The 9,944-nt window shown below is 27.5% G+C and overlaps 2 protein-coding genes across 2 annotated transcripts in view; one reads left to right on the top strand and one right to left on the bottom strand.

Annotated features, from left to right (window-relative positions):
• The window catches only part of LOC126896244 (nose resistant to fluoxetine protein 6-like), a 173,506-nt gene extending 173,357 nt beyond the window's left edge, over positions 1-149 (bottom strand). Inside the window, exon 1 of the mRNA XM_050668879.1 lies at positions 131-149. The gene's annotated coding sequence lies outside the window, so the exon portion shown is untranslated. The remainder of the gene's footprint in view (positions 1-130) is intronic.
• The window catches only part of LOC126896261 (uncharacterized), a 162,240-nt gene that overhangs the window by 142,842 nt on the left and 9,454 nt on the right, over positions 1-9,944 (top strand). The gene's annotated exons all lie outside the window — the stretch shown is intronic.

Genomic DNA, 9,944 nt, shown 5'->3' with positions numbered 1-9,944 from the left:
ATAAAAAACAACAGTAATTTAAAAGATTAATTTAAACCGTCGAATATTTTATCTTTTAGAACACCAATATTTTTAATTATAGAAACGAAAATAATTAACCACAGGCAAATAACACAAATTCCGTACGTACTTTACGCTGTGTAAAAAATAAACAAAACGCCTATTCCAACAGACACAACATTGTCGTGCAAACTACTTGGGTTTTCAACTGGTGTAGTCATTGTTAGGTGCTGAAAATGGCTGATAAGAACTAGTTATCAGCTGTTATGTCACACCTTATCGACCGGCTCAAACACATTATTAGAAAATATTGTAATTGACTATAATAATAATACCATAAATAAATAAAAATGATTTTAGTCATTTAAAAAATCAAATCACATCCGTTTAAGGGATTGAGCCTAAATGCCTGTCAACAGTATTCTTAGGGATATTACCGTCGACGTGTACGACTTGGAATGGGGCGATTTCAAGAAGAAGTGGTCGGTGTATCCGCTTTGAATCTCTGACCAATAGCAACGGGATCATTTTAGCCTGTTGAAAATCGACGACTCAGACAAATCCCATTACATTTGCATTTCCGATTATTCGAGACTCATGCGCAGCCAAAATGCCCTACATCATGATCGCGAATAAACTTTCAAGAAAGTAGTATGTGACTTGCGCCATGTTGGGTCACGTTTATGCCACCGTGGTGTGTCACTTGTGACGGGGATTTTTACGCAACAATAGACCCACCCTACTTTTGAAGTTGACACTTTAAGCTCGGCGATGGACGTGACGCTGTCACTAGAACATATTACAAAGTGGTTTATTCTTATTAATGGGGAGAACTTAAGTGATGCAGTGCTCGCTCAAGCTAATTCAACATTTTTATTGACGGCTGTGCAAATTCATGATGGAGAAATAAAAAATGTATTATTTCGTTTGCCATTTATGGCACAAATAGCTACATATAACCACTTATTGGACATCTCAATATCCGATAATTGTTATGAGGTAAATTTTATCTTTTTGAATTTTCGCATAGTGTACGTATTCTAATTCATTATTTTTTTTTTTGTTTTTTGACCATAAGGGTCACGTTTTTTTTATTTTTATTTATGACTGTATAGGTTAGTTAACCTATACATAAGTTTTAATTTATGTTTCTATTTTATGATTTATGTAGTCACCTTTATAATTTTAAACATTTTATGAATTTTTTTTTTAAATCCTTAACCATAACTCAATAACTAATTTTGTTTTTTTTTACCTTAATATTTTATTGTAGTGTTTTTATTATGTATATTTTCCTCTTATTATGTCTGATCCATAAATTTATTTAGTTTAGTGTATTTTGATCTGTGGTTTTATTAAACATTTTTTTCAATTTTATTTTGTTCTGTTTATGACAACTTTATATTATAATATAGAATAAATTTTAATAATTGTTATACTAATTCAAAAAATTTTCATAGAACCCTTTATTCCTAAGATAAAGTACAAAATCTATGGTGCTCTATTATTGCCTTTGGCTTGCTTCGCACCATGATGAACCCTCCTCGGGTTCTTGTTAAGTTAAGCTGGTTAAATGTGAGTTTAGCTTACAAGTTTAATTATTAATTTGAATACATCAATAACCAATTGCTTGTTTAGCTTCATTTATTCTTTGCACTATGACGAATATATTTGAATATTTATAAATAATAATATGTTGACATAAATAAAAAATTTCTAAGAGTACTTATTTATTAATGTTATGATGAATTCCAAGTTTTTAGCGTATTTTACTAAAAAATATAACAATTTATTATGTAGAAATCATATTTAAGTTTAGTTCAAACTAACAGTACAAGAAATTCAAAAGGTTTTGAAATAAACTCATCACAAAATAGTTTATGTTTAACATTGCCAATAATGTTAAGATCTAAACAATAATTTGAAATGATTTTAAATTAATAAAATACATTAGTTAGTCTAAAAATTGTTAAACCACGCATTTATTATTAGATTAGATAATTTTAAGTGATTTTTCTTAAAATAGAAGGATAAGAACTTTTGTATGCCATCTATTATATTATTATTGATAACAACCCGTGTATAAACTCTTCAATATGCGTAATTTAAATAAATACATTTTTGCATCATAACGTTATCCTAGGCACTTATGGTGTTGGGTAAAACACCAATTTAAAAGTTTTCTGGTATGTGATTTGTATCTCGTCGCAGCTGTGTTCCGTAAGATATTTTTTCAAGATAGGGGAAAAACTGCGCTTATCTCAAGAACATGTTACGAACATAGGTAAACCAGATATCGTACCAACACCTCAAGTCCAATTAGTGCCCATACTACTGACAGTATAATTCAGAAGACGTGGTATTATCCTTGCTGATGTATTTTGATTTATATTTTATTTATTTTGTGATATAAAAATAATATTTCATTTTTTTTAATGTTATAATATCTTCTTTTTTACATTTTCCATTGTTTATTAACAATCTTCCAAATTTTCTTAAAATTATGTTCTTTTTTATTAATTGTAAAATACTATATATTAATAAAAAAATAGTAATTTATAGTAAATTATTCTGAAGATGTAAACTTTTTCCAATTATCGATTTAATAATCTAGATCTTATAATCACGTTATAAAATGTATATTGTACATGATATACAAACCTAAAAGAATAATTATTTCATGATGTTATAAATTTTATTAGTTATAATAGATTTATTATAGAATGTATTTTTAGATTCAGCATAATTGTATTCGATGTTATCGACCTGTTAAACTGAGAAAATTATATGGAATTGTTATATTCCTTAATTAATAAGTGTTTACAATAATGGAACATACAGCAAAATTGAGTAAAATTACAAAAGTGGCAAAATAACTATAGTAAAAAAACTTAACGTTTTATTATTAAATCAGGAAAATTAAAAAAAAAAGTATAATGTATTGAGTATCTCATTGACTAATTTATTTAATAAGGTATCGCCAGGGGCTTATTCAATATTTATTATTTAAATTTTGAAATGGGGCTAGAGAATATATTTTGCTAAACAGCAAAGGTAAGAAATCAGTTTTAAAAAATATTGATAGCACTGGATCTGGGGCAAAAATCCACCCTCTTAATATGTCCCCGATATTGACAATAATTAATAATATTGTAATTCTACCACTAATAAATTTAAATTTGTATAGATGTACTAAAATATAATACATTTTTGATATAGTAGATCAGTTAGGGGGATACAGTGATGTGCAGTGTTATTAAATATACTTACTTAGTATTTTAACATACTTTTACAGTAAATAAAATAAACCAATAGATTAAAGCAAACAAATTTCATCATATATATAGAGCACAGATTTTTTTTTCGTTATCTGTTTTAGTTTCTCAATTACAAATAAAAAATACTCAAGTTTATTTAAGTGGTAGATTCAAACTTAAAAAATCGACAAAGTTACTTATTTTTTTAATAATGAAAACTAAATTGATATGTTTTATTACTCTTAATATTTTTAATATAATTTCTTGTTTTAAAGATTTACCTACGGTGAATAGTATTTTAAATGAACCAGTTTATTTAAATGGTTACATTCAAAAGGCTACAGATCTAGTTAAGAAAAATTTTAGTGCTAAAGATTTTACTAAAGAAGGACTAGGTTGTTATAAATTAGCAATTCAACAACGGTCTTTAAAGTATTTGTTTGTATTATTATACATCAATAGATTAAATATTTCAAAAGAGAGTAGCAATTCTAAAATATTTTCAAGTATAAAAGAAGCAATAAGTATAATGAATAAAGATATTGAAAAATATAATACTAAATTTTATAATTTTACAATTAACTGCTTTATTGATATAAAAGATTTATTAAATAACTTCAAAGATTTTTCAAATAACGACAAATGTATAAGTATTTTTAACAAAATTGGACAAAAAATTGCTATTAAGTTGAATAAGCTATCAGGTGGAAAATTTGATATTGATGCAGAAAATGGAGATCCATTCATTCAAGAAAAAATAAAGTGGGAATTTCTAGAAAACATTATTAATTGCATTCCATCTGATATTTATCCTGATATTGGTAAGGGTACATTAAAGAAAAATGATATAGAAAAAGTAACAGATTTACTTATTTTTAAAATACAAGTAGAGTTTGACGCTTTTTACTTGTATAAGTTACCCTGGACGGAAAAAATTTTAAATGAATTAGTTGTTGTAAATGGTTTTAATATGTGCGCTTCTATGATACTTAGTAGAAATAAGATAAGTGGAAAATATAAATTTACTGAAGATGCAATGTATTGTTATAAACTAGCAATTCAAAAACGGACTTTAAAGTTTTTGTTTTTACTATTGTACTTTTATAGTTTGAATATTTCAAACGAAATTACCAATTCTAAAATGTTTTCAAGTATAAAAGAAACAGTAAGTATAATTAAGAGTTATATTGAAAAATATAATGCTGCATTTGATTGCTTTAATAATATAAAAGATTCAATAATAAAATTCAAAGATTTTTCTAATATTGAAAACTGTAAAGGTATTTTTAATAAAATTGTACAAAATATTGCTATTAAGATGTATGAGCTATCAGGTATAAAAATTATTGTTATTGGGGCAGAAAATGAAAATTTCATTCAGAAAAAAATAGATTGGGTATTTTTTGATGACATTTTGTGTAGCCTTCCAATTAAGTATGGCTATGATGATGGTTGTAATATTACAATAGAGAAATGTAATATAAAAAAAGTTACAAATTTACTTATTCATAAAATACAAAATGAGTTCCACTAAATTTTTAACATACAATTTTGGGTTGCTATTGGATTGAATAATAAAATTACATAATACAATTATATTTTTCTTGAATTATAGAATAAATAAACATGTATATACACATATATTATTATATATAATAATTATACATAAAATAATAATAATTTTATTTCGCAATACAGTATCATCGACAAAATAAATATGTATGTTAATGTGTATAATAAAAATTATCAATCAAAATGTTTAGAATGATTAAATTTTCACTGTTTAAGTTTCAGTTACGTTTGCTTGATATAATCATTATAAAACAATTATACAAATATGTTTTATTTTTAATTTATTAATTTCACTGCATTTCTTTTAATATTAAAGACAGCATCTTGAAATTAGTTTATTTAGTTATATTTCTAGGAATAGTATTTTTTTTATAATTTTTAAGTTTGCATGAATGTATAATGTCTAAATGTATTCAATATATTTTTATAATTGTCTACATATATAAAACATTAAAATTTTGTAAAAACAAAGTGTATAGATGTTGAAAAATATGATGCATTATTTATAATCATTATAATATTTCAAACAATTTTGCTACAATATTATTTTATAATAAGTGTATCAAATTAGTCATAAAATGAACTGTATGTAAATAGTAAGCTTAGAAAAATAGTTAAAGTGATTGTTTTATTATTATTATCTTATACATTTAGTTTAAATATAAATAAATAGTTTGTATTTATTTTACGATTTCATGATGTTATTAAAATATTATTTGATTACTCATTCTTATATTTCTATTTATCAAATGTTACACTTGAGTACAATTATATAAAAATTACTTTTGCACCTAGAAAAACAATTAGAAAAGTTACATACATTACCTTAGTCATCATTGATTCCATCGCTTCATATTTTAAAATAATACTTTCAACGATAACAATTGTGTAAAACTGAAGGACAATTTTTCTTTAAATGTTTTTTTTTATTTGTGTAAAACAATAATTAAATTAATATTTATGAACTTGTAAGAATTAGAATTTTAGAACATAGTAGTTACAAAATTGGGATAGGTGGGTTTAATTAACACCTTTAAGCTTTATTTAAATTTTCTAAAAATTATACTCCATAAAAACATCAATATAAATAAAAAGAATATAAAATAAAATAATTACTAATCTGGGTATAATTAAGGAAATATAAGTTGATATTGCTTTTGTAATTATCCATCAATTTCTTAAATTTAAAACTATCTACAGATTTGCATCGAAGAGTTTCTTATGATAGTGATTTTAATCACTGTCAGATATCATCTATACTTGTCCCATCTATGACTCGTTCACNACAGATTTGCATCGAAGAGTTTCTTATGATAGTGATTTTAATCACTGTCAGATATCATCTATACTTGTCCCATCTATGCCTCGTTCACACTGTGCCTCAACCCCNATCATCTATACTTGTCCCATCTATGACTCGTTCACACTGTGCCTCAACCCCACTGTGCCTCAACCCCACTGTGCTACCGTTTTTTATTATTTATTTTTCTTTACAGTGTTGTGGAATAATCTTTGACTAAATTGCCTATACAATACGCTTAAAATTTGAGAAACACAATACAATAATGATTTACAGAACAAAATGTTTTACTAAAATATGAATATTAATGTAAATATTACAAAGAAACTCTAACACATAGTAATTTTTTGAATATTTATTTTAAATTTTCAACTTGACAATAAACCAACTTTTCTATTTTTATTTTACGATAGTATTTCTTTTAACGTGGAAACCCAAAATAAATGAACTCATCTTAACTTCTTATCTAAGGTATAAGAGGGCTACATACATAGGTGGACTTAGAAGATGGCTTGGGAAGTCAACTTTCTATTTTTATATTAACCCCTCAGAAATTCAGCAAAATATAACGAACTAACAATACTTTTACCACATTAAGTTTGACATAAGATGTTAATAACTAACACTTAATTTTTTGTGACTGCGATTTATTTTTCCAACCCTTACTTAACCTACTTTTTTCAACGATACCTCAAATAATTACAATTCGTATTTAGTTGAAGATATTACCCTCAAAAATTGAAAAAAAATCCCTTAATCAAATAACAAGTAGCTTAACCAGCTTAACCATACAAACAATTAAAATCATTAATTTCTAATATTTTTAAAGTATATTGTCGAATTTGATTTGATATTATACAATTTTACTTTGAAATGTTAGTAAGTGTTTATTAGGTAGGAATTGAATATATAGAATTTATATAGAATATAAAAAAATATATTTTCTCCTGATTGGAAGAAAATGTTCATTAGAGTAACGAGTGAGGTGAATCAATGAGAAAATCAGTTTCTTATAAGCAAAATAGAGAATAAAAATAAATTTGTTGATGAAATTAAAAGAAATTTTCCGTATGTCATTTTTAATAATAATAATTTGGATGATAGTATTATTGGGTATGAAGTAAATTTAACTTTAAAAGATAACTGTGTTCCAAGATTTCATAGAGCATATCAATTACCATACGCACTTAGATCAAAAAAAGAAGATTAATTAAGCCGTTTAGAACGCAAAAATATAATTTCTAAAGTAGTAAGTAGTGATTGGGCATCACGCATAGTAGTTGTACCAAAAAATAATGGTAAGATTTGTATTTGTGTTGATTTTAAAATTACTGTAAATCCAGCTTTAAGAGTGGACCAACACTCACTTCTTAGAGTTGATAAGGTATTCAATGAGCTATGTAATTGTAAAGTATTTACTGTAGTGGATCTATCTGATGCTAAAAGTTGCACCTAGTAGTCACGCGATGCTTACTATTAACACACATAAAGGCCTGTATCAATATAATAGGTTATGCTATGGTATTGCGTCAGCACCGTCTAAATTTTAAGCAACAATGGAAAATTTATTGTTAGATATTCCTAATGTACAAGTATATTTGGACGATATCATTATTGGTGGTGGTAATAATGAACAAAATTGTCGTGAAATGGTAAACAAAGTATTTCAGCGGTTAAATGCACATAGAGTAAAAGTTAATTTTAGTAAATGTCAATGGTATTGTACTAGTGTGAAATTTTTAGGTCATATTATGGACGAAGATGGTATTCACCCAGGTAAAAATAAATTAGATGCAGTAATGAATGCACCTAAACCTAGGTGCATTATAACCTAGTGATATATCGCAATTAAAGTCGTTTTTAAGGTCAATAAATTATTATAATAAGTTCATTCTAATGTCCTCAACTTTGTTAGCTCCGTTATATGAATTGACAAAGATTAATACTAGTAGGGAATGGTCAATAGAATGCGAAGAAGCATTTCACCAGGCTAAAGTGTAATAGCCAGTTGTTAGTTCCATTTAACCCAAAGTTTCCCTTAGTTTTAACCACCGATAGTAGTAGTTATAACCCCGTGGGTGGCTGCCAGAATACACCCATGGTAGTCTATACCTGTCGTAAGAGGCGACAAAAATGGACCTGAAGGTGTGCAGCAGCGCCTTCAGTACTGGCTATAGGTGGATGCTTTGTAAGCAGGTACAGATATAGCCAGGTAGAAGTAGTAGGCGTGCATGGAGACCATACTACTATGCTGCGATGTGGAAGGCAAAAGGAAGCCACCACATTAATCTCCTTAGCCAATTAACAAATGACCAGCACAATAAATGATATAATGTATGGAAACGACCTTATCGGAAAGGTTATTCCCGACAGGAGGCCAAACAAGGTACCTCAGATCGTCACCGAGCGAAATCCTTGTAGTATGATAGGAACATGGAATGTCAGAACCCTGTTACAAACAGGGAAACTAGAAAATCTCAAGATTGAGATGAAACGTCTCAAAATTAATATATTTTTGGGAGAAGTGAAATGAAATGGAATGGTCAAAGTGACTTTATATCGGGAGACTACAGAGTCGTCTACTCCGGTGGTGATAATGGAAGAAATGGAGTTGGCATTATTCTGAATAAAAAATGGGCACAATGTAGGAGAAGTCACATTGCTTACGATGATAGATTGATATTGATCAAATTAAAATCTATTCCTAATGATATCGCAATTATACAAGCATATATGCCCACAACACAAGCAAACGATGAAGAAGTAGAAGAGATCTACAAAAAGATAGAAGAACTCATTAATCTCACAAATACTAAGGAAAATGTAATTATCATGGGGGACTGGAATAAGATTGTGGGTGAAAATACAGACGGCAGAGAAGTTGGTAAATACGGACTCGGAATAAGGAATGAAAGAGGTGATCGTCTTGTCGAATTCTGTAGACAACATGATTTAGTTATAACCAATACTTTATTCATGAATCATAAAAAAAGACGCTATACGTATAAAATGCCAGGTGATATTAACAGATACCAATTAGATTATATCCTGGTAAAGATTAGATACAAAAACCAGATCAAATAGAGTAAATCCTACCCAGAAGCGGATATTGACAGTGACCACAATCTGGTAATGATTAAGTCCGTATTGAAATTCAAGAAGTTAGAAAAACCAAAAAATAAGGGCATAAATGGAATTTGTGTCAACTAAAACAACCAGAAATAAAAAAACTGTTCGAAAAGAAATGCAAAGAAAAACTTGACACCAAAAGTATGATTGTAATAATATAGAGCATGGTTGACGTCGCATAAAAGAATCTATTGTCCAATCTGCAGAAGAAATATTAACTAGGGAGAAACCAGCTCTGAAACTCAAATAGATAACAATGGAAATAGTTTAAGATATAGAAAAAAGATTGCTTAAAAACAAAACAGATGAAGAAAGTAAAAGACAATATAAGATGTTAAGAAATAAAACAATCCGTGAAACAAAAAAAGCCAAAGAGATGTGGATCGAAAAGAATTGTGAAGAAATAGACAATATGATGAAATATAATCAACAGGATAAAGCATATAAACTTATCAAACGATACTTCAATGAAAAAAAGTCACAATGCAAACACTTAAAGGATAAAGAGGGAAATTTACTTATAGATAAAATAGCGATAACGAATAGATGGAAATAATACGTAGAAGAGCTATATGGAGAAGAAGAAAACACCGACTTACTCGTTCTTAATCCAACCGACGGTGACTTTGATTCAAATGCAGATACAAGGAGTCTAAAATCAGAATTTGAAGACGCACTTCAAACAA

Source organism: Daktulosphaira vitifoliae, unplaced genomic scaffold (assembly GCF_025091365.1).
Source record: "Daktulosphaira vitifoliae isolate Bord-2020 unplaced genomic scaffold, ASM2509136v1 Scaffold_1, whole genome shotgun sequence".
Taxonomy (NCBI): Eukaryota; Metazoa; Arthropoda; class Insecta; order Hemiptera; family Phylloxeridae; genus Daktulosphaira; species Daktulosphaira vitifoliae.
Note: the sequence above shows the minus strand (reverse complement) of the source record. Positions and strands in the feature narration are given on the sequence as shown.